The 23,898-nt window shown below is 35.5% G+C and overlaps 1 protein-coding gene across 1 annotated transcript in view; it reads right to left on the reverse strand.

Annotated features, from left to right (window-relative positions):
* The window catches only part of LOC109446175 (uncharacterized), a 797,309-nt gene that overhangs the window by 36,400 nt on the left and 737,011 nt on the right, over window positions 1–23,898 (reverse strand). Inside the window, exon 9 of the mRNA XM_088798027.1 lies at window positions 20,758–20,833. The gene's annotated coding sequence lies outside the window, so the exon portion shown is untranslated. The remainder of the gene's footprint in view (window positions 1–20,757; window positions 20,834–23,898) is intronic.

The following is a 23,898-nucleotide window of genomic DNA, read 5'->3' on the forward strand; positions in this document are numbered from 1 at the left end:
TCCTTCAAGTGTGTTCTTTATTTCAGTTATTGTGTTCTTCAGTTCTAACTGGTTGTTCACTATGATTTCTCTATTCTTCTTTATGTTGTCACTAAGCTCCTTAAACATTCTTATCATCAGTGTTCTGAACTCTGTCTCTGATAGGTTGGTTACCTCTATTTCATTTGGTTCCAATTCTGGAGGTTTCTTCTGTTCTTTTATTTGGGACATGTTTCTTTGTTTCCCCATTCTGGCTGACTCTCTGTGTTTGCTTCGATGTATTAAGTAGATCCCCTAGGGTTCTTGGTTTTTGCTGTGTTATCTTATGTAATATGTGTCCTTTATATTTGACTTGCACCACTTCCCTGTTCTCCTGTGCATGAGCTCCAAAGGTGACCTTTGTGTTGTGTATATTGTCCTGTTAAAGTTGAGCTTTAATTGCTTTTGTCTTGTCAGTAGGTGGGATTGACTCCTAGGCTAACTAGTTATGAGACCTGGCTCTGCCCACAGTGGATGATCTGCTGCGTGAGGGTTGACCGCTCAAATGAGGCTTTGCCCCTATGGGCTCTTGTGCCTGTAGAGAATTCCCTCTGGTTATGTCACTTGTAGGGAAAAGCCGGTAATACTCTGGTTTGGTCTGGAGTTGGCCTCTGGGTGTGTTGAATCTTGTGCCTCTTGGGCTGGGCCCTGGTGTAGGGTGATTTCAGAAGAAAGCAAATCACCAAGTACGACAACAACAACAAAGAAAAAGCTAAATATACTCACATGTAAGAAACAACCAATAACCCACACTCAACACAGGCAAAATTATCAAAAATACAAAAATAAAACAAAGCTAAAAAAGCAGTGCCAGTCTTGGCTTAAGCCCACCAAGTAATCTCCAGGTTGTCCCCTGCTGTACCAAAGAGTCCTCTGAGTCTTGTGTAGGCAAAGCCAGCCACCTGGTGCCCAGAGTGACCCTGGCACTGCAGTTCTAGATGAGTGGGGCTATGGGGTGTGGATGGTAGTTTTTACAAAGTCAGTGCAGTTTCTGCTCTTGCCTGCACATGTGCGCACTGAGAGTAGTACTGCCAGCCCTGTGCCCAGGTCTCCTGAGTCTTATGACACTTCTTCTGTTTGTGTGTGTGTGTGTGTGTTTGTGTGTAGAGGGCGCGAGATTCCTGAGCTGCTGAAAGCCCAGTGCTGCCTCTACCACCTGCTGCTGACCCCTGGGTATGTCTCCACAGTTGTAATTGCCCTGCCCTAGGCAGGCCAGAAAGGGTGGGGGCTTCTCTCTCCCCCCAGCAGTGTCACACTCTTCCCAGCCTCTTCCCTGGGTGACAGCAGCTGCAAACCGGGTCTTCCCAGATCCTGAGTGCTACTGCTCCTCTGTAGTCTGACAGTGCTCCTCAGTTCAGGGGCCAGCTTGAGTCTCCGGAAGACCGGGGATAGGATTGGTCTTCCTGGGGGAAAGGCAGCAGATCCTGGCTGCTTCATCCCTGAGGTCCTAGAACTGTACTGCTCAGCAGGACACGAACCCCAGCCAAGTTCAGATGCTGCAAGGATGCAGGCAATCATTTCATTTAGAAAGGACAGTAAGGTTTCGGTATCATTGACAGATTTCCTAAGGGTTTCAGCCATAGCAGAGGTGGTGAAAACAGATTTTTATAAAACTCAAATCAAGTAAATTAAATTGTGAGTACATTGTCTTTCTCTAGAGGCCAAGGATATGTCCCAGGGAAGAGAGATGGAGCAAGAACCTTAGCCTCATAAGCAACAACCGTCTGCCCCAGGACAGCCGGAGGACACTGAGCACAAGTATCAGAGGGAGCTGGATAAAACTTTAGGTGTTTTCCTGTCGTCTGGATGATAATTGTTGCATTTTGATGACAGCATGAGCAGCTTGACACTGCTGAGCTGTGTTGGGACATAAGTACCAGGCAATGCAGGAATCCTCCTCAAATACAAAGCCAAAGAACAAAACCTTCCAACTTTCTCTTCAAAACAATAAGGTATGGTGCTTAATGGAAACTCTGAGGTTTAGAACAAAATGATACTAAGTCCTAAATGTGAGTGAATTCTATCAATTATTAAATACAGAGAATGAGCAAAGACATACATACATAGTACATACATACATTCATACAATCAGTTATGGTTTAATCCAAAAGATTGTAGAAATCAACTAATTCAGTTCCCCTATTCATCAGTAAGAGGTTTATTTTATCTACTAAATATGATATTATTTATGCAATCTGCTTTACTAGATATTATGTGAGTAGTACCAGCGATGCTTTGAGAATAATAACATGTGCATTGTGGTGTTTCTTAAACAGAATGAAATGAATGGATGAGACATTGGGCGTTAGAGGTTGTACCATCTCCCAAATCCCATGGCCTCCGTTCAGCCCTGTAGCTTCCTTAATCTTCCATCTTGTATTGAACCACAAGAACACATTTCAAACACGAATGTTAGATGGCTTATGGTTGATCCTCAATAGAGTCAGAAGATCCAAAAGAATCTGTCAGCACCTCAAGACTTTATTAGAGTCTTTAGCTGTCACTCAATTTAAAAGTAAATAAAAGGCCACATAATAGACATTTCTGCTTAATCAAATGATAAATATAATAAATTTGCAACACATTGTTTAGCCTACTTTTTGTTTTTATATCATCATTATTATCTAGCGAAGAAAAGAGAGACCTAGAGAGCAGGTGAAACACAAAGGAGCCTTCAAAACTCGATTTTCCAACATCACTAAGGTGAGTTGAATCTCCCCGTAAAGTAATGAAGGTCAGCACCATCCTGAAAGTTCAGATTTTTTCCCCTGTGCTTCTTTGAGCTTCTATTATCAAGGCTGCCAGTTAGAATGTAAACCATGGTTAGTTATTTCAACATAAAAACAGATACTTGCATCTTTGAGGCTTAGGGCTAAATAACACTACTGTGCTAAATAACAAAGATGAGAAAAAAAACAAAAAGCAAAAGTTTATTTATCGCCACTGCTGCCACTAAGGTGTCATTAATATTGAAAGGCCCAATATCAATAATAAAAATGTCTTCAGCATTGGTCCCTAGACTGCCCGGGAAAACTGGCTTTCTGCAATTAAAGTATCATGTGAGAGAAAAAACAAAGCAGGACTCTACAGTGTCATTGGAAGAGTACACGTAATAAATGTGAGGAAACAGAAGATCCTAAGCATAAGAGTATGTGATTTACAATCCTGATGCTATGACGAGCATACTTCTGACCTCAGTATGTCATTATGGTTTTAATCTTGCCAAATCCATTTGTTTCATCAGTTGAGTGACTGCAGAAACTTCTTCCTTCTTCTCTTTCATGTGCAGTCTATATCCAATTCAATTTTACTGAGCACCCAGGGTACATATAAGAAGAGATTTACATTGACTCTAGATTTAATGAACTCTGAAGTCACCCAAATAATGGCAGCAGTCATCATGTGACTATTAGATTATGTTAGCCAAGGATAGTGTTTGATATATATTGACCAGACAGAAGTTTTTGAGTATTGAAGTGAAGGTACACTGGAAAATTAATACTAGTCACTTTAGGTCTAATCCTAATTTGTTCCATATTTCTATGTACAGGAAATTTGGATTTTTCTAAAGCCATCTTAGATAAAGTTTCTCATATTTTAAGAAGATAGAAGAAAAGAATTCTTGACTAGATATTTTATAATAGTTAAAAAGTTGTTCTCTACTTTATAAAATGTTTGAAAGAAATGACTAAGGTCTAATATCAGATATGATTTTCTATTTATATGGAAAAGAAACCAGTGATCATAGTCAAAGAAATAAAGGTGAGAGAAAAACCTTTAAATGGCTAGGTTTGCTTTAATTCTTTTTTTATCAGACTCTTTATTTCTTTTATTGATTTCTAAATTCAACTTTGGTTGGCTTTCTAACTTATCTATTGACTATAGTAGCTCTCTTACAACTCTGATCATAAGGTCAAACCATTTATATAATATTAACAAATGACATAGTCACATTTTACCCAAGTATCAGTTAAGTATATAATTAGGATCTCTTCATCAGAAATGAGCATGTACTATTTCCTGCAGTTGATTGTGTGAAGATTACCTACCAAATTCAAATTAAGGAATATGTAACAGAACTGAAACATAGCTCCTTTTAGCCATATATGATTCTTCCAATTACATATTGTGTGTAAGATATCACCCCAAACCTAAGTGGCTTAAAAAAGCTTTTATTATTCCCACATATTTGCATTTGGGCTATCTCTACTCAACTTTGCAATAGCTGGGATGACTCAAGGCCTGGAGCCTTACAGCTTTTATAAGCTTGCTCACTCATGCTTACAGCATGGGTTACAAAGGTTCAACAGCTGGTTGATAAAACAACAGAGCTTATAACATTTTAGAAGTTGTATTGTGAATGCTGTCAACCATTTGTTTTCTTGAACAAAGAGAGAGCATGAAACTGAGAGTATATACACCCACAGGGCAGAGGGCATAATTTGAAAACCCTAATTGAAGGTGCTAACTACTAGTGTTCTCTCCCTCCCCCACTTTTTCAGCATATAATTCAGTAAAATCTATTTTAATAGAAATGCTTCATCAAAAAGTCAGTAATGATTAGAAAGGAAACAATATAGGATAGAAAAATAAATATAATTCAGAAAGTAGGATAAAAGATACATAATACATAAAATGAGGATAAACATATATCAGAAAAATTGCCCCAGGGTTTAGAAGAAAATATTAAGGTATTTCCATAACTCATAGATTTCTTAGAAAAAAGAAAACTGAATTAGCTCAAAAAATAGATATAAAATAAAAAGACAGGAGATAGAATGTGAGTGCTGAACTTAGAAAATAAATGGAAAAATGTTACACCATTACTCAAATTAATGCTACCTTAACAGCAACAAAAAAAAAGTTCAATTGATAATGGTGAAAGTATAGATGAGGCTAGAAGGGTAGATGTGAAATAAATCACACAATTAAATTAAATGGAAATTAAAAAGATAACAGTGAAATGATAACAAAAATGAAATATATGAAAGGTGAAGAATAGGACATATGCATAATTTATACTGCTAAAGAAAATATAAGTAAACATAATTTTTTTTTAAAGGCAATTCTTGAAGTATAGGAAAACTAGAATTTTCAGGAAAGAGCATGATGCGTTTGAGGAAGAAGATGATATGAAATAATTACTACCAATATATATTATAGTGAAATTAAAGGAAAAAATCTTTGAAGATAAAGAAGGATCCAAAGGGCATCCAAAAAATAAATCATGTAACTTATCCAAAGGGAAATATCACATTCCAAATAGCACATTTTAATATTGAATCATATGTCCAAAGAAACAAAAGTATAATTTAGAAGTTTCATACTTAGTCATAAGCCCATTCAAATATTCTGACACATTCAAGAATTTGAAGAATAAAACAATTGTAAAGTTTATTAATAGGAAACAATAAACACCTTACCTAAATAAAAGTGACCAACAAAAAATGGATTCAGACAAAATAAGTAAAAATAAAAATAAGTAAATGGATAGAAGCCTTGACTTAGGACACAGAAATCTGTGAAGTGATTAGTTCTGTTTTAATTACAAGTTAAAGCCAGATAATTCATAAAATCATTAACTTCTCTTGAAACTCATGAAAGGCAGAGGTCTCAGGGTAACCAACTAGTTGTCAACCTAAAGAAAGATAAGGGCTCCTAAGGAGAGATGGAAGTGAGCTCTAAGTAACCTAGGGCAGAGCACAGAAAGAAGATGTACTGCCACACAAAATGGTAAAAATAATTCACCTACATTTTTCAATAAATTGCTAAAGGCCAAATGTAGGCTCCTATGAGAGTATAGATGTACTGGGAGCTACAGACACAAGGGAGTTTGCACCTGCTAGCAAATCCTTTTCCATGGATTTATTTCACCAGGTGCTGAAGAGAAAGAGGGATGGAGAATGTCACCCACAGGTGCAGGCTTTGGGGAATAGGACAGATATCTTTACCGGAAAACCTGTATCCTTCTCCCCAATGGAACAGGAAACTAAAGCCACTGAGGAAGGAAGGCAAACCCTGTTGTCCTCAGGGCACACATGAAGATCTACCACTGCAGCTGTGGGAATGAAAAGGAAAAAAAAGAAAAAAGAAAAACAAACAAAAAAAAAACCTCTGTGCTAGGCAAAGGGCAGAAAAATGTCCTGGACTCAAAACTTAGAGAATCCTTCTCATTGTGAGAGGGGTGGAATCACTGAGAAAGCCTTACCCTGAGGACCAGAGAACTAAGGCTGAACTGGAAAAACAGAGCACTTTCCCTTATGCGTTCATACTGTTGTATTAATTCTTCAATACCTAGATCAAATATCCCCAGGTTTTACTCCCTTCTAATTTCCTACCACCATAATCATTATTCGTTTATTCAACAAATATTTGAGAATCTGCTATATGTCATCAGACACAGGGTTGTAACAGTGAACAAAATAGAGAAACACTTTGCCTTCGAAGTGTTTGTATAGGGGATACAGAAATCACCAAACGAATTTATAATGCCCAGCAGTCAAGAAAATGGGGCTGTAAGAGGTTAAAGCGATAGGGAGAGTAAACTTATATGGGGTAATCAGGAAGTCCTCACTGAGGGATGACTTTGAAGCTGAATTCCAAAACCAGCCAGAGAGAAAGTGTGGAAGTTATCTGGGGAGAGAGCTCATTCCTGATAGAGTTTCCACCTTGAGATTGAAGAAAGTTCTTTCTACATAGCTCCTCCCTGAGTTAACAAATGATTAGTTTTGATTCTCCTGGGAGTACCACCTATGTCCTTTATCCAACCCACTTATGAAACTGGTTTTGGATCAACAAGAACCTCTGCTATGATGTCAGGACTATAGATTAGCTGACCCAGATGGCCAGCTATTTCCATGTAACAATTTTCATCTTGATACAATTTCCAAAGCAAAAATTGAAAGTTAAATGGAAACTAAAACTCATTCTGTTCTTAAAGAATTTCTGAATTTTTGGTTTGGAAGGCACCATGATTCTCTTGAAGGGGTCTACATTTCAGCAAATTCCAGTAGATTAGGGTCCCACCGTTAGTCTTCTGCTAAACCAATGGCAATCTCTCCCTTAATCCCCATTGCTCAGAGGTAACCAGTTGATCAAATAATCTAGTGTCCTAGTTAGACAACATAGGTGAAGAGGACAATATATTCCCGTATCATTAGTCAATTTCCTCATCTTCTAATAGACTGTTATCAGATGAAACCTATTTCGTGGAAGGTTTATTATTTCAACCTTCCACCATCCATAGGACTAATAATCAGACTCTGACAAATGTAAAGTTAATTCAAAATACAACAGATTCTGTGAATTTTTTTCCTCCCTTAAATTAGGGATTCACATTGCTTACTAGAAAGAGAAAAGAAGGTACCAGAGAGAAAAAAAGAATAATTTCATATATTAATGTCTGATACTTTACAGAATCAGGATTCTCAATGCATATTACAAAGGGAGGTCAGATAGTTTAGCTTTGATACAAGAAACCATTTTAAAATTCTAATTAGATGAACAAAGAATATGGTTTTTTAAAATTAAATTCTGAAATCACTTCAGTTTAAAATTTCCTTTCTGTTAAAAAACACACACACACATATGCAGTGTGCTAATACCGATACTTTTTTATCTACTATGTTCCAAACAACTGCAGATTAAAAGAATGAAATTTCATCATAATAGGGAAATTTAATGGGTTCTCATAAACAATTAAAAAGATTATTTGCATATTTTTAGCCTATTGGAGGAAAAACTACCAAGCACGAAAGGTTTAGCAATAATCACATGCTGAGAAGGAGTGGAAAGAGAAACACTAAGTGCCTGTCTTTCTTCCTGAAGCCATGGACAGCATTTCAGGAGGCTGATTGCATGCACTTGGAGTGACCTGGTTTACAGTCCTTTGCACTTAGGCAGGTGTTTATTACAGGTGCTCCATCTTTTGTATTTTTATCCCTCTAAGAACAAATAGGAATATAGACAAGACCCGTGCCTGATTATGTTCACTGTAGTTTATATTACAGCAGTGGGAGGAGGGAAGTTATACCCAAAGCAAAGCTTGAGAAACATTTGACAAGCTCTCTTTGGAGAGTCTATTTCATGGCATTTACTCTTTGTCACCCAGTTTCTGGTATACAGAGCCATCAAAATCATCTGTCCCTGAAGTCAAGGCAGCAACGGCAAGGAGTCAGAAAAAACAACTTTAGATTCAGAAATGATCAGCCACTTACTACCAAGTGACACTGACCAACTGATTTTTCATCCGTGTATCTGTAGATTACAAATGTGCAAGTTCACAATAACATCTACTTTTTGGGGTTATTGCGATGATCAGGGAAAATGCCTTTTTTGCCTATATATAGAAGGTACTCAGTGCTTGGCAGCTCGGGAATAAAACACTTAAATAATACTAAACATCCATTAGCAGACAAGCTAATTAATGGGGAGTATCTAAAGTATTTAGATACTCAAGTGAGTATCTGAAGTATTTAGATACTCAAGTGAGTATCTAAAATGTGGGAAACCATGTAGTCAGTAGAGTCGTCTTTGAGTCTGAAGACAAGCAATGATTTCTGTGACCCTGTACCTTCCATCTGCACCTTTATAGAACCCTGACACTGGAATATACTTCTTTCAATAAGGAACAGACAGACTGAAAACCCTGGCATGCTCCCAGTGGCATTTGATTTTGCTGCCTATCCCACAGCATTCCCTCAGCTCATTTTTATTTCAACCACAGCTCTGGTGGGCTATGTTGACTCATGCTGATGTCGTCCCACTTGAAAGGCAGCTGCACATCTCTGTTGCTGTTTGTTTGTTTGTTTTGCCTCAGAGCTTTCCCTGGAGCCACAATAGCCCTCTCAGACTACACAGGCACAGCAGCTAAGGGCAAGATGGGATGAGTGGGTGGGTACAGTCCATTGCCTCAGGCAATTTTCAACCAACAAGAGTAGAAGTCAGAGGGTTAATTGCCCAGACTCCTGTCCCATGGAAGGAACATTTTGGAAGGCATTCTTCATGCTTTGCAGAGGTCCCATCTGAATTGAGCCCCTGAGGCCTGCAGCAGGGATCTCTGTAGTGCATAATTGACTTTTCATTCTTTTCCTTCCTTTCTCCCCTACCTCCTCTGTACTCCCTGGCATCATCAGCTGAAGAAAATTCCTGTTTTAGGCTCTGTTTTCAGGGGTGCCCAAACTAAGACACTTTCCAAAATGGGATAGATATCAGGTGTAATTTAGACCTGGACACATTCAAAAGGCACACACCTTGTAACTCTGATGTATTATAATTTGAATAAAAAAGCAGGTATCACATTTTGGAAGTAAAATCATACAACTCAATTATGTAGTACCTCATATTCACTTTACTTGGTCTTATGTAGATAGAGGTAATTAACTCAAAAGATAGGAGAGATTAAAATCCAAAAAACAATCTTAGTTGAAGATGCTTTTGACAGTTTTTTTAGCTAATGCACTCAAGGATGAACTTTATATTTCATCCTTGGAAATGGAAAAAAATAATCTGTGAACATCTATACCATGAGTACCAGACTTTTTAACATTTTATTATGAAAAAAATTCCCAGATATACAGAATATAATGAATAATATAACAAATCCCCTTTACTATAACCCAGTTTTAATAATTGTCAACATTTTACTACTCTTATTTTATATATAGCTCCACTTTTTTCTTGAGTATTTTAAAGCACTTCTAAGATACAATTTCACTCACAAATAGTTCGGTATGCATCTCTGCCAAATAAGGGCATTATTTTACATAACCACAATGCCATTTTGTGAAACAAAATTAACATAAATAGCTTAATATAATTTAATATCCAGTACTTTTGAAATTCTCCGCTTGTCTCAAAAATGTCTTTTTATAGTTAACTCATTTAAATCAAGATCCTAAAAACATTTTAAATTTTTTTTGTTTACAAGATCCAAAGAAAGGTGATGTCATAAAAATGATGGTGTGAGGTGAGCCTCTTGAAATCTCCCCTGGAATTTACAAGAGATTGAACAAATGTAACTCCACAAAGGACTCCCTGCGCAGCAGACAGGCAAGACTAAGGGGCAATACTGAAATCACCTAAAGGTGCGCAAAGTGTGCGAGTGGGGGAGGAGGGAAGGAAGAAATGCAGAGACAGGATGTGGGGGCGCAGGATGCAGACCTAGTTCGGTGCTCCGAGCTCGCTGCATTCCGGAACTATCGCAGCTGCAGGAGAGGGAAGAACAAGGGCTCTGAATCTGGTGCAGGAAGAGCTTTGGAACTTCAGAAGCTCTCCACATACCCCATGGAGGTGGGGCCGTATGACCAAGGCAAACTGTTTACAGAGGAGAAGCCCATCTCCCAGGGAATCCCCCCCTTGTGTGAGAAGCCGGAATAGTGCAGAGAAAACATAAAACTACAGTGTAAGAGAGAATAAAAGGCTGCAGTCGGAGAGAAAATAAAACACTCTACCAACATCTACAGGAAAACAAAAGAAAGACCTCTTCCTATCAACCTGTTGCAGAACCCACTCCTGTAGATGTTTAGGAAGAGAAATAATAAATCATTAATTGCCATGAATAACCAAGGCAACAAGATAGCTCAGAAAGAAAATGAAAAGTCTCCAGAAAATGAACTTAAACATATGGAAATATGTGACTTAAATGACACAGAATTCAAGATAGCAGTTCTGAAAAAACTCAACGAGATGCAAGAAAACACAGACAGGGGATTTAATGAACTCAGAAACACAATCAAAGAACAAAATGAACATTTTACCAGAGATTGAAATTTTAAAAAAGAACCAAATAGAATTTCTGGAGATTAAGAACTCAATAAAAGAAATGAAGAATGAAATAGCCAGCTTAGGTAGTAAAGTTGAGCGGATGGAGGAAAGAATCAGTGACATCGAAGATAGAAACTTAGAAATGACACGGATGGAAGAAGAAAGAGACTTGAGACTTAATAGAAATGAAAGAACTCTACAAGAACTTTCTGACTCTATCAGGAAGAGCAATATAAGAATAATGGGCATACCAGAAGGAGAAGAAAGAGAGAAGGGAACAGAGAGTATATTCAAACAAATAGTCGATGAGAACTTCCCAAACTTGTGGAAAGAACTGGGTCCTCGAATCCAAGAAGCAAATAGAACACCTAATTATCTCAACCCTAACAGGCATTCTCCAAGGCACATTGTATTGAAGCTGTCAAAAATCAACAACAAAGAAAAAATCCTCAAGGCAGCCAGGGAAAAGAAGACGGTAACCTACAAAGGAAAGCCCATTAGAATATCATCAGATTTTTCAGCAGAAACTCTATAAGCCATGAGGGAGTGGAACCAAATATTCAAATTATTGAAGGAGAGAAATTATGAGCCAAGAATACTATGTCCAGCAAAGATATCTTTTAGATATGAAGGAGGAATAAAGACCTTTCAAAACATACAGAAGCCGAGGGAATTTTCTAACACACGACCTGCATTACAAGAAATACTAAAGGAGGCTATTCAACCACCATCAAAAGGGACAATTTGTGGCAACCAAAACATAATAGGGAGGAGAGTAAAGGCCTGAACTGGAATATGGGAATGGAGAAAGTAAGCATGATGAAGAAAATGGAATACTCTAAATATCAAACTTTCTTTTACATAAACTTAATGGTAACCACTTAAAAAAAAAATCCAGAACTGAAATATATAATGCAATAAAAAAAGAAACAGAAGGAAAAATCATAGAATACCACCACACGGAAATAATAGACAACAACAAAAAGGCAAAGAAACAATGGAGACACAGTATTACCAGAAAACTAAAGACAGAATGATAGAAAATCCTCATATATCAATAATCACCCTAAATGTAAATGGACTGAACGCACCAATAAAAAGGAACAGAGTAACAGATTGGATCAATAAACTAAACTCAACCATTTCTGCCTCCAAGAGACACATCTCAGCTACAAGGACAAACATAGATTCAAAGTGAAGGGGTGGAAATTGACATTCCAAGCAAATGGTATCCAGAGAAAATCAGGTGTAGCCATACTGATGTCAGATGAAACAAACTTCAGGATAAAAAAGATAACAAGAGACAAAGATGGACATTTCGTAATGATAAAGGTGACTATACAACAAGAAGACACAACAGTCATCAATAATTATGCCCCCAATGAAGGGGCACCGAAATATACCAAGCAACTACTAACAGAACTAAAGGGAGAAATTGACCAAAACACAATTATAGCAGGGGACCTAAATACATCATTGACAGTTATGGATAGATCATCTAAACAGAAAATAAATAACGAAATAGCAGCCTTAAATGACACATTAGATGAAATGGACATAATTGACATTTATAGAGCACTTCATCCTAAAACATTAGACTATTTTTTTCTAGTGTACATGGAACATTCTCAAGGATAGACCATATATTGGGACATAAAATTAGCCTCAGAAAGTTAAGAAGATTGAAATCATACCAAGCATATTCTATGATCACAAGGCTTTGAAATTGGATATCAACTGCAAAAAGAAAGCGGGAAAAAACACAAATATATGGAGATTAAACAACATACTTTTAAAGGATGACTGAATCAAAGAAGAAATAAGAGGAGAGATCAAAAGATGCATAGAAACAAATGAGAATGAAAATACATCCTACCAAAATTTTTGGGATGCAGTGAAAGCAGTTTTAAGAGGGAAATTTATATCATTACAAGCCTATCTCAAGAAACAAGAAAAATCCCAGATAAATAACCTCACATTACACATTAAAGAACTAGAAAAAGAAGAAGAAATGAAACCCAAGGTCAGCAGAAGAAAGGAAATAATAAAAGTCAGAGCAGAACTAAATGAAGTAGAGAACAAAAAGACAATAGAAAAAATTAATGTGACAAAGAGCTGGTTCTTTGAAAAGATTAATAAAATTGAGAAATCCTTGGGTAAACTAAGGTAAAAAGAAAAAAGACACTGATCAACAAAATCAGAAACGAAAGAAGGGAAGCTATCATGGATGACACAGAAATACAAAGGATCATCGAAAAACACTATGAAGGACTATATACCACAAAATTCAATAATCTAGAAGAAATGGACCAGTTTTTAGAAACACATAAGCTTCCTAGGCTGAATCATGAAGAATCGAAAAATCTAAATAGACTGATCACCAGTAAGGAAATTGAATCAGTCATCCAAAACTTTCCCAAAAGCAAAAGTCTAGGACCAGATGGCTTCACTAGTGAATTCTACCAAACCTTCAAAGAGGATCTAATACTTGTCCTACTCAAACTCTTCCAAAAAATTGAAGAAGAGAAAATACTCCCTAACTCATTTTATGAGGCCAACATTACCCTGATACCAAAACCTGGTAAGGATAACACACACACAAAAATTTACAGACCAATATCTCTGATGTATACAGATGCAAAAATCCTAAACAAAATTCTAGCAAATCAAATGCAACATGCATTAAAAAGATTATACATCACGACTGAGTGGGATTCATCCCAGGGGCATAAGGATGGTTCAACATATGCAAATCCATCAATGTGATACATCACATAAACAAAATGAAGCACAAAAACATATGATTATATCAATTGATGCAGAAAAAGCGTTTGACAATATACAACATCCATTTATGATTAAAACACTTAATAAAATAGGTGTAGAAGGAAAATACCTTAACATAATAAAGGCCATATATGACAATCCCTCAGCTAATATCATAATTAACAGTGAAAAACTGAAGCCCTTTGCTCTACATTCAGGAACATGACAGCACGGTACCCTATCACCTCTGCTTTTCAACATAGTGTTGGAAGTCCTCGCCACAGCACTCAGGCAAGAGAAAGAAATGAAAGGCATCCAAATTGGGAATGAAGGAGTAAAATTGTTACTCTTTGCAGATGACATGATGCTATATATAGAAAACTTTAAAGACTTCACCAAAAAGCTATTAGAAACAATAAACGAATACAGTAAAGTTGCTGGCTACAAAATCAACGTACAAAAGTCCATTGCATTCCTATGTACTAACAATAAAATCTCAGAAAAAGAAATGAACAAACAATTCCTTTGCAATTGCATTTTTAAAAGAAATTGAAGAAGACACAAAGAAATGGAAAGACATTCCGTGCTCATGGATTGGAAGAATCAACATAGTTAAAATGGCCGTATTACCCAAAGCAATATACAGATTTAATGCAATCCCCATCAAAACTCCAATGGCATTTTTTAAAGAAGTAGAACAAAAAATCATCAGATTTGTATGGAACCAAAAAAGACCCCAAATCAATCCTAAGAAATCAAGCCAAAGCGATCCTAAGAAAAAAGAACAATGCTGGAGGTATCACACTCCCTGACTTTAGCTTGTACTACAGGGCAACAATAATCAAATCATGGTATTGGCAGAAAAACAGACACATAGACCAATGGAATAGAATTGAGAACGCAGAAATAATCCCACATAAATATGGACAGATAATTTTTGACAAAGAAGCAAAAAACATACAATGGAGAAAAGACAGCCTCTTCAACAAATGGTGCTGGGAGAATTGGAAAGCCACGTGCAAAATAATGAAACTGGACTGCTATCTGTCACCATGTACCAAAATTAATTCAAAATGGATCAAAGACTTAAGCATAAGACCTGAAACAAAAAACTGCATAGAAGAAAACATAGGTACTAAACTTACGGACCTTGGGTTCAAAGAACATTTTATGAATTTGACTCCAAAGGCAAGGGAAGTAAAAGCTAAAATAAATGAATGGGACTATATCAAACTTAAAAGCTTCTGCACAGCAAAAGAAACCATCGACAAACTAAAGAGGCAACCAACTGAATGGGAGAAGATTTTTGCAAACAGCACCTCCGATAAGGGTCTAATATCCGAAATATACAAGGAACTCATACAACTCAACAAAAACCCCAAAACAACCCAATTGAAAAATAGGCAGAATACCTAAAGAGACATTTCTCCAAAGAGGACATACAAATGGCAAATAGACATATGAAAAAATGCTCAACATCACTAGTCATGAAAGAAATGCAAATAAAAACCACAATGAGATATCAACTCACTCCAGTCAGAATGGCTATCATCAACAAGACAAATAGTAACAAGTGTTGGAAGGCTGTGGAGACAAAGGAACCCTCAGACACTGTTGGGAATGCAGATTGGTGCAGCTACTATGGAAGGCATTGTGGAGGTTCCTCTGAAAATTAAGAACAGAGTTGCCAGAGGACCCAGCAATTCCTCTCCTGGGTATCTATCCAAAAAATCTGAAAACATTTATCCATAAAGACAAGTGTGCTCCAATGTTCACTGCAGTTTTATTTACAGTGGCCAAGACATGGAAACAACCAAAATGTCCTTCAATAGATTAATGGATAAAGACGTTGTGGTATATATACACAATGGAATACTTTTTGGCAGTAAGAAAAGATGAAATAGTACCATTTGTGACAATATAGATGGATCTTGAGATTATAATGCTAAATGAAATAAGTCGGACAGAAAAAGTAGAGAACCATATGATTTCACTGATATGTGGTATATAAACCGAAAACAACAAAAGAGCAGGGCAAACAACTGAAAGAACAGAAACTCATAGACATAGACAATAGTTTAGGGGTTACCAGAGGGTAAGGAGGAGGTGGGAGTGGGGCTCTAGAAGAGGGTAAATGGCGTCTAATATATGGTGATGAAAAGAGAACTGACTCTGGGTGGTGAACACACAATGTGGAATATAGATAATGTATTACAGAATTGTACACCTGAAATTTGTGTAACTTTACTAACAATTGTTGCCCCAATAAACTTTAAAGAAAAAAAAAGATTAAAAAAAAGGGTTATACCTCTTAAATATCTCATTGTGGTTCCTTTTCCACACTTAAGAAAATAACTTTGATAAAGTCCAATTTATCATTTTTCTTCTTTAGCTATAATGCTTTTAATCCTATTTTAAAAAAACTATTGCCTATTCTATTACAAAGTATTCTCTTATATTTTCTTACAGCTTTATAATTTTAGATTTATATGTATGATCTATCTCGAATTATTTGTTTCTTGTGTATGGTGTGAGATTGGAGTCAAAGTTCTTTTTCGTATAGATAAAAAGTTTCTCCAAAACCATTGGTGGAAAGTACTATCCTTTCTTCCACTGAATTAACTTGCTGCCATTATGAACACTTTGACTGCATATATGTGGATCTATTTCTGAACTCTCTATTCTGTTTCATTTAGCTATTTATCTCCACATACACAGTATTTAAACTGTCTTGGTTACTGTTACTTTATATTGATTCCTATAATCAAGTTGATCAGTTCCTCAAATTTTTATCTTCTTTATCGATGTAGTATTTTTGCTTTTTTAGGTCCTTTGCACATACATATAAATTATAGAATCAGCTTATTAATTTCTACATAATAGTCCACAAGATTTTTTATTGGTGTTGTAGTGAATACATACAGATCAGTTTAGGTAGAATTGATGTCTGAATATTAATATTGAATCTTTCAATCCATGAACATGGTATATCACTTTACTTAGGCTGTTTTTTACTTATTTCAACAATGTTTTGTAGTTTTCAGTGTTTGGGTCTTACACATATTTCATTAGTTTTATTGTTAAATAGTTAATGGTTTTCCATACTAATTATAAATAATATATTGATTGTATTTTTCAATTTTTGCTCATGTATAAAACTACAACTGATGTTTGTATAGTGGGTTAATGTACTGTAAGCTTGCCGAATTCACTTTTTAATTCTAGCAGAGCTTTGTTTTGTTTTTGCACATTGCTTAGGATTTTCCAAAATAAACAATCATGCCATATGAATTTTCATTGTTCTCAGATGTTATTAATAGAAATGAGCAAAGAATGAAACAATCATGTTATTGATTAATTGTTGTAAAATAACTAAAGAATGTGAAGCATATACTTTTCCAAAGGTGTTTCTCATTCACAGCACTACACAGATATTGTCAGAGTCTAAGTACAGAATAAAATGATATTTCATTGGCTTAGTGCTATTATCAGTAGGTTAACTCTCACCCTGTGGGGAGCCATGGTTGCAGTTAACTTTAAAGCCTTAACAGAATGGCTCAGTTTATACTTAACCTATTTCCTCCCACTGAGGCAATTGTCTCTGCCTGCATCTGGAGAGAGCTTGCATGCTGCTCAGGAATGTGGTGGGAGTGGCCAGTTCCCAGAACAGAAGGCTGATGCCTATCAGAGCTATTGATAAGATAATTACATTTGGGAGTTTCAGTAAATTTTGTGTCTCCTGTGTTAAAGTTAAAGATTCACTGTTAACTAGGTAATGCATTTTTGTACTTGTTAAACTGCACGTCCACAGAAGGTATAAATTCTGGGGACAGAATAAACTCAGCGTCTCCAGGAACACTGGGGTCCGCGATCGCCATCATCAAAGTGTGAGTGCCTTCTTTCATTCCCACTCCCCTTGTCAGGAACCGTTCGACTCGTGGCGGCTGGCCCGCTACACACCCCAATTTTAATTGCTTTGGATGGTATTTTAATCTTTTGTATTTTCTGTTTTATGCCCAAAGAAATACCTAAAAATATTATTATGATTACTAGCCAAGAAAAGAAAAAGTGATAAGGACTTGTCGTGCAGGTGTGTAACAAGCAAAGAACGTCCCCACCATGCCGTACCTGCATGTGTTGGCACAATGTCGTAGCATATGCTATGCATGACTATAGTTGTCAGTCATTTCAACAGAGCTTTTTGCAGGGACAGGAACAGAATACCTGATCTGAAATTGTCAACAGCTAGTAGAGGAAGTTTCTCATCAGTTGCCAATTCAGATAAGTATTGGGAAATAGAAAATTGATCCTGTAGAGACTATAAAATTTGCTCCTTGCAAGCCATTGGGATGATGTTGATGAGACTCTCTTTAAGCTTGTCATAAATCCCAGCTATCTAACCTTTAAGTCAAAGAAATGCACACTCCCTGTGATCACTCAGGTCAAGCTGTTCCTCTCATGAAGCACATCTCCAGATAAATCTTCCTGGTGTCAAGTTCTGTCTTGATTACCAGATAAGCCTAGTCACAATGTGTCCTCTGTGGCCAATGGCCTAGCAAAAAGTATATATGATATTCACTATTAATCTTCCTGTCATTTGAAAAGATGACATTGATGTAGCATTGGGGAATTAGGCTCCAGAAAGGAAAACAAAGACAACATTTCAAACATTTCAGAATGCTCTAAATTTTGTTTCTTGGTGATATCATTTCCAACTATTCTCAATTTGCAGGTACTCACAAGAGAGGGATACATCAAAGAATGCACATTTTCCTATGCTAAATTATGAATGACAAGCACAATATCTACTGTCCACTTGACGTGGAGAGATATATGAGCAAATAATTTCTAAAAATGAGAAAAGAATATCCATTTATTCCAGTTCTAGAGGAAATAAAATAAGGCATGAATTTTGTACATTATTTTTTATACAGTATTACAATTACCATCATCAATAATGGTAAAGCAAACCAAGAGATACTAAATTGTTTTCTTTCTCTCAGGAGGAACACTTTTTGCACTGCTTGTCACATGTAATAAACAACAGATGTATGGTGAATGGAAAAATGATTAATAGCTGGGCTAATATGGAATAGACATAGAGTCTGCCCCTCATATTTTGCCCTTTTATTTGAGAGATGAGGCTTATCTAAATTATGAAGACTAATAAATAGAATGAATACTCATCTACACACTGCCCATCTTAAGAAACAGAACATAACTAATAATTTAGTTATGTTCCTGTGAGCTCTTTGTGATTCCATTACTTTGTGATGCCTTGTCTCTCTTCCTGAATTGCAGGTTTGTCTTTGTCTTGCTATAGACTTATTTATCTATTCCTAAAAATGTGTTTTTCAATTTTGTTTACATTCCCACCAGAAGTATACATTTCTTGGCTCCACGTACTTAGGTATCGTCAGCCTTTTAAAATCTTGCCTACCTTACTATTGGTGGGATTGCAAATTGATACAGCCACCATGGAAAACAGTATGGAGGTTCCTCAAAAATTAAAAATAGAACTACTATACGACCCAGCAATTCCACTTCTGGGTATTTATCTGAAGAAATCCAAAACACTAACTGGAAAACATATATGCACCCTTATGTTCATTGCAGCACTATTTTCAATAGCCAAGATATGTAAGCCACCTAGGTGTCCAACAACAGACGATTGGATAAAGAAGATGTGGTGCATATATACAATGGAACATTACTCAGGTTTAAAAAAATGAAATCTTACCATTTGTGACAACATGGATGGACCTAGCAGGTATTATGCTGAGTGAAATAAGTCAGACAGAGACAAATACCATATCACCTCACTTATATGTAGACTCTAAAGAATAAAACAAACAACAAAACAGAAACAGACTCATAGATACAGAGAGCAAACAGATGGGAAGGATGTTGGGGGGCAGGGTGAAAAAAGTGAAGGGATTAAAAAGTACAAATTGGCATTTACAAAACAGTCACAGGGATGTAAAGTATAGTATAGAGAATATAGTTAATAATATGGTAATAACTATGTATAGCGCCAGATGGGTACTGGGTTAATCAGGGGGATCACTGCATAAATTACATAAATGTCTTACCACTATGCTGTACACCTGAGACTAATATAAAATAATATTGAATGTGAACTATAATTGAAAAATAAAAACAAATAAAATAAAATTGTGTTATTAGTTCCTGAGAGAACAGTGATAAAAATCTCCTACTATAATATAACTGTGGGATTTTCTATTTCCCCTTTTAGTTCTATCAATTTCTGTTTCACATATTTTGACTCTTTCTAGGCTCATAATATTTATAATTATTATGCTTTCTTGATGAATGATCCTTTCTATTATTATAAAAGAGCCCTTTTTACATCAGTAATATGCGTTACCATTAAGTCTATTTTATCATATAATAGCCTTCTTCTGCTATTTTTCTGGTATAACTTCTTGCATGCAGTTGCTTTTAAACTCACTGTCTTTTGGTAGTCTTTTGTGGAAAGCATATTGAGAGGCTTGCTTTTTTTCATTTACTCAATCAATCTTTGTCTTTTAACAGGAGTGTTTAGACTATTAATATTTAATATGATTATTGATGTGGATGGATTTAGGTCCACCATTTCATTATTTGTTTTCTGTTTGACTCCTCTGTTTTTTCGTTCCTCTGTTTCTGATTTCCTGATTTGTTTCAGATTACTGGGATTCTTTTTTTTGTTTGTGTTTCCTTTTAATTTATGTATTGACTCTTGGGCTGTATTCATTTGTATATTTTTTTTAGTGTTTGCTCTAGGGATTAAGATTTGCAAATCACTACATCCACATCTACTTAAACAACTATTCTTTACATAATAAATGCAAAAATAACAAAATATTAGCAAATCCAATCTAGCAATACATAAAAAGTATCACATAAGCTTTATCCCAGGAAATCAATTAGTTTAACATTTGAAAAATCCATAAATATAATTTACCATATTAACAAATTAAAAAATGGAAACCATGTGATCATCTCAAACTACACATAAAATACATTTGATAAAATTCGAACACATTTGGGGTAAAAGCTCCCAAAAGATTACTAACAGAAGAAAATATTCTCAAACAAATGAAGTTTGTGTACAAAAAGACCTACAGCAAAAATCATACTTAAAAGATAAATACAAGAAGTTTTTCCCCAGATGTAGAAACAACAAAAAATGATGCCAATACTCACCGTTTTTATTGGTCATTTTACTGGAAATTCTAGACATTGCATCGAGGCAAGAAAATGAAATAAACTGCATGATGATCTGAAAACAAGATGTGAAAGTATGAGTATTTTAAGGTGGCATAGTATAGAAATTCCTAAAGAACCTATAAAATAAATAAGAACTTATAGATTTAGCAAGGTTATAAGACACACAGTAAATACACAAAGTTAATTTAATTTTATACTAGGGACAATTAAATTAGAAATTTAAAAAATTTAATTACATTTATAATAGCACCAAAATCATAAATACTTATGGATATGTACAAGACCTCTACAATAAACACCATAAGGCATTCTAACAGAAAATTGAAGACATAACTAAAGGAAGAGCTATGTTATGATCACGGATTGTAAGACACAATATTGTTAAGAAGGGAATTTGTCCAAATGATTTATAGATGCAATCCCAATCAAAACTCCAGCTTGCTTGTTCATAAAACTTGACAAACTTATTCAGAATTACATGAAATGCAAAGGAAGTAGAATAGCTAGAGTAACTTTAAAAAAGAGCAAGAGTTGTAGTACATATGCTATCTGATTTAAGACTTACTGTTACGTTACATAATCAGGACAATGTGGAATTGGCAAAAAATATATATAAATAGATTAATGGAACACAATAGAAAGCCCAGAAATAGAACAACACAGTTATGGATAATTGATTTTTTTACAAAGTTCCCAGGACACTGATGTAGAAAGAAACTTTTTTTCACTAATATTACTGGAACAAATATATATCTATATGGAAAAAATGAGCATCAATATTTACCTTATACCAGATCTATGTAACTATTAACTTGAAACATAAATCTAAATGTAAAAGCTAATCATACGAAACTTCCTAAAGATAACATAGGAGAAAATATTTGGCAATATTGAATTAAGCAATGTTTCCTTATATAGGACACAAAAAGCACAGATCATTTAAAATTTGATAAAAATTATACTTTATCAAAATTATATTATTTTTCTCTTCAAAAGACAATATTACCAAACCCAAAGTGGTCAGTTTCAGAAGGAAAAGAAATTCAAAATATATGTTTCTTACAAAGAACTTGTATTCAAAATATAAAATAATTCTTACAACTCAATATTAAGAAGAAAAATCACTCAAGAGCTAATAAGGAAAAGATGCAAACAGCTCTTTAACAAGGTATAAAAATAACCAATAAGCACATGAAAAGATGCTCAAAATTATTAGTCAACAGGGAAATGCAAATAAAAAGCACAATGAAATATCACTACCTACTCCCTAGAACGGTCAATTTCTTCCCTCCCTCCCTCCCTCCCTCCCTCCCTTCCTTTTTGAGAGACTTAAATGTCCAATCGCTGGCAATCATGTAGAGCTACTAGAACATGCTACACTGCTGGCAGAAATGTAACATGCACTACCACTTTGTAAAATCATTGGTCACATTCTTAAAAAGATAAGCTTATTCATATAATTACCATATGCCATTCTCTAATGCATTACACAGGAAAAAAGAAGTGAGATACCTAAAAAGTACAAAATCATTTATACAAAATTCTACAAAATAAAAACTAATCTATAATGACAAATTGTGGATCAATTGTTGTTGTGTGGGTCTAGGAACAAAGAATGAGTTGTACTCCTGAGGATGATGGGATATCTTCACTATGTTGATTGAGGCAATGGTTTCCTGGATGTATACCCCCATCAGAGCTTACCAAATTACATGTTGTTAATAGCTGTAGTTTATTTTATATAAATGACCCCTCAATGAAGTTAATATAAGTATAATATGTACGTAAACCCAAAACAACTTTATAAATTAGTGATTAAAAATACAAATCTCACATTTCAGTAACTTTTGGTAGCATTAATTCTTTAACAATGGAGTAATTAGGCAGGATTTGCCCTTATCTACTTTTCCAGACTGTCTTAATTTGTTTATAATGCAACAGGACATGCCATAAGTAAGCACAATTCTTTAACCTTTGGTGAAGCTATTGCCTGCACTGGAATCTTCCTTTCTCTGAATTCCCTTAGAACACCCACTCATCCTTTAGGACCTGGCTATTCAGGATCCTCTTTTTAATTTTTTTCCTTTGTACATATTGGATGTTAACACCTTCTGCCTATAGATCTCTTTGATTTTTTGTGTGTCCCTCTCTCATAGAATTACATTTTTTCTTTGCATTATTCCAGAGGTATAATTGTGTGAATACCAACCTTCTTTACTAGACTCAAAGCTCATCAACATCTGACTAAGTGCCATGGGCTCTGAAACAGGCCTAGAACCTAAGGACAAGATATTAAATGTACACAAAATTGAAGTTAAACTTAGCAAGGTTGAAATTTAGCTAATTTAAAAATAGGACATATTTTCCTATTATAAGCTTCGTAGCTTATGCTGCCAAGTTACAGAAAAAACATTCATCAAGAAGGATTCTTTGGAGAGAAACTTCAAGTTCAAGTTACCTGTGATAAACATAAGATTTTTTTCTTCACTCAATTAAGGGGAAAGTTTCTTAGCTTTGGTCTAACAATTTAAATCATTTTTGAATAAATGTCTTTCCAAAAGAGGAACTATTTCTTTTTAAATTCTATACAGAGACATTCAGTCTTCTTAGAATTTCTGGGAAGAATTTTTGAAATTTCAGAAAAACTTTTCAAATATCTCAATTGTTTTTGGAATGTGTGGATGCCATTTTCAAAACCAAATTGCACCGGACCAATTTAAACATGGAAGGAAAAACTTTTTTCCAGGTTATTGCTATGGCAGAGAGAGAGAGACCAAAACTCAGTCTGAGCTTTCAAGACTTGGGATATGGAGATCCTAAGCGATTTGTGTTTGCTAAGTAGCTTTTCCCAAAGGAAAAGTAAACTTTCATGTCTTCATGACAAGAGGATGTTTTAAACTTAAAGCAAGTTGCCCAGGAAAGGAAGTTAGGCTCCGACCCTCCCACACACACTGGGGGATGGAACAATATCTTCCTTGGTGATTCCATTTCAAAGGGATGGCCCCAGTCCTTGAGAAAGACAGTCCTGGGTTGTAAAAGTGGCAAGAGGAGTTTTAAAGATTTGCATCTCAAAGGGCAAATTAAGGTTTTACAATGATAAGTTTTCTAAAAAGTTTT

This window comes from Rhinolophus sinicus, chromosome 4, assembly GCF_057876585.1.
Source record: "Rhinolophus sinicus isolate RSI-liver-muscle chromosome 4, RSI-T2T, whole genome shotgun sequence".
NCBI classification, from domain to species: domain Eukaryota; kingdom Metazoa; phylum Chordata; class Mammalia; order Chiroptera; family Rhinolophidae; genus Rhinolophus; species Rhinolophus sinicus.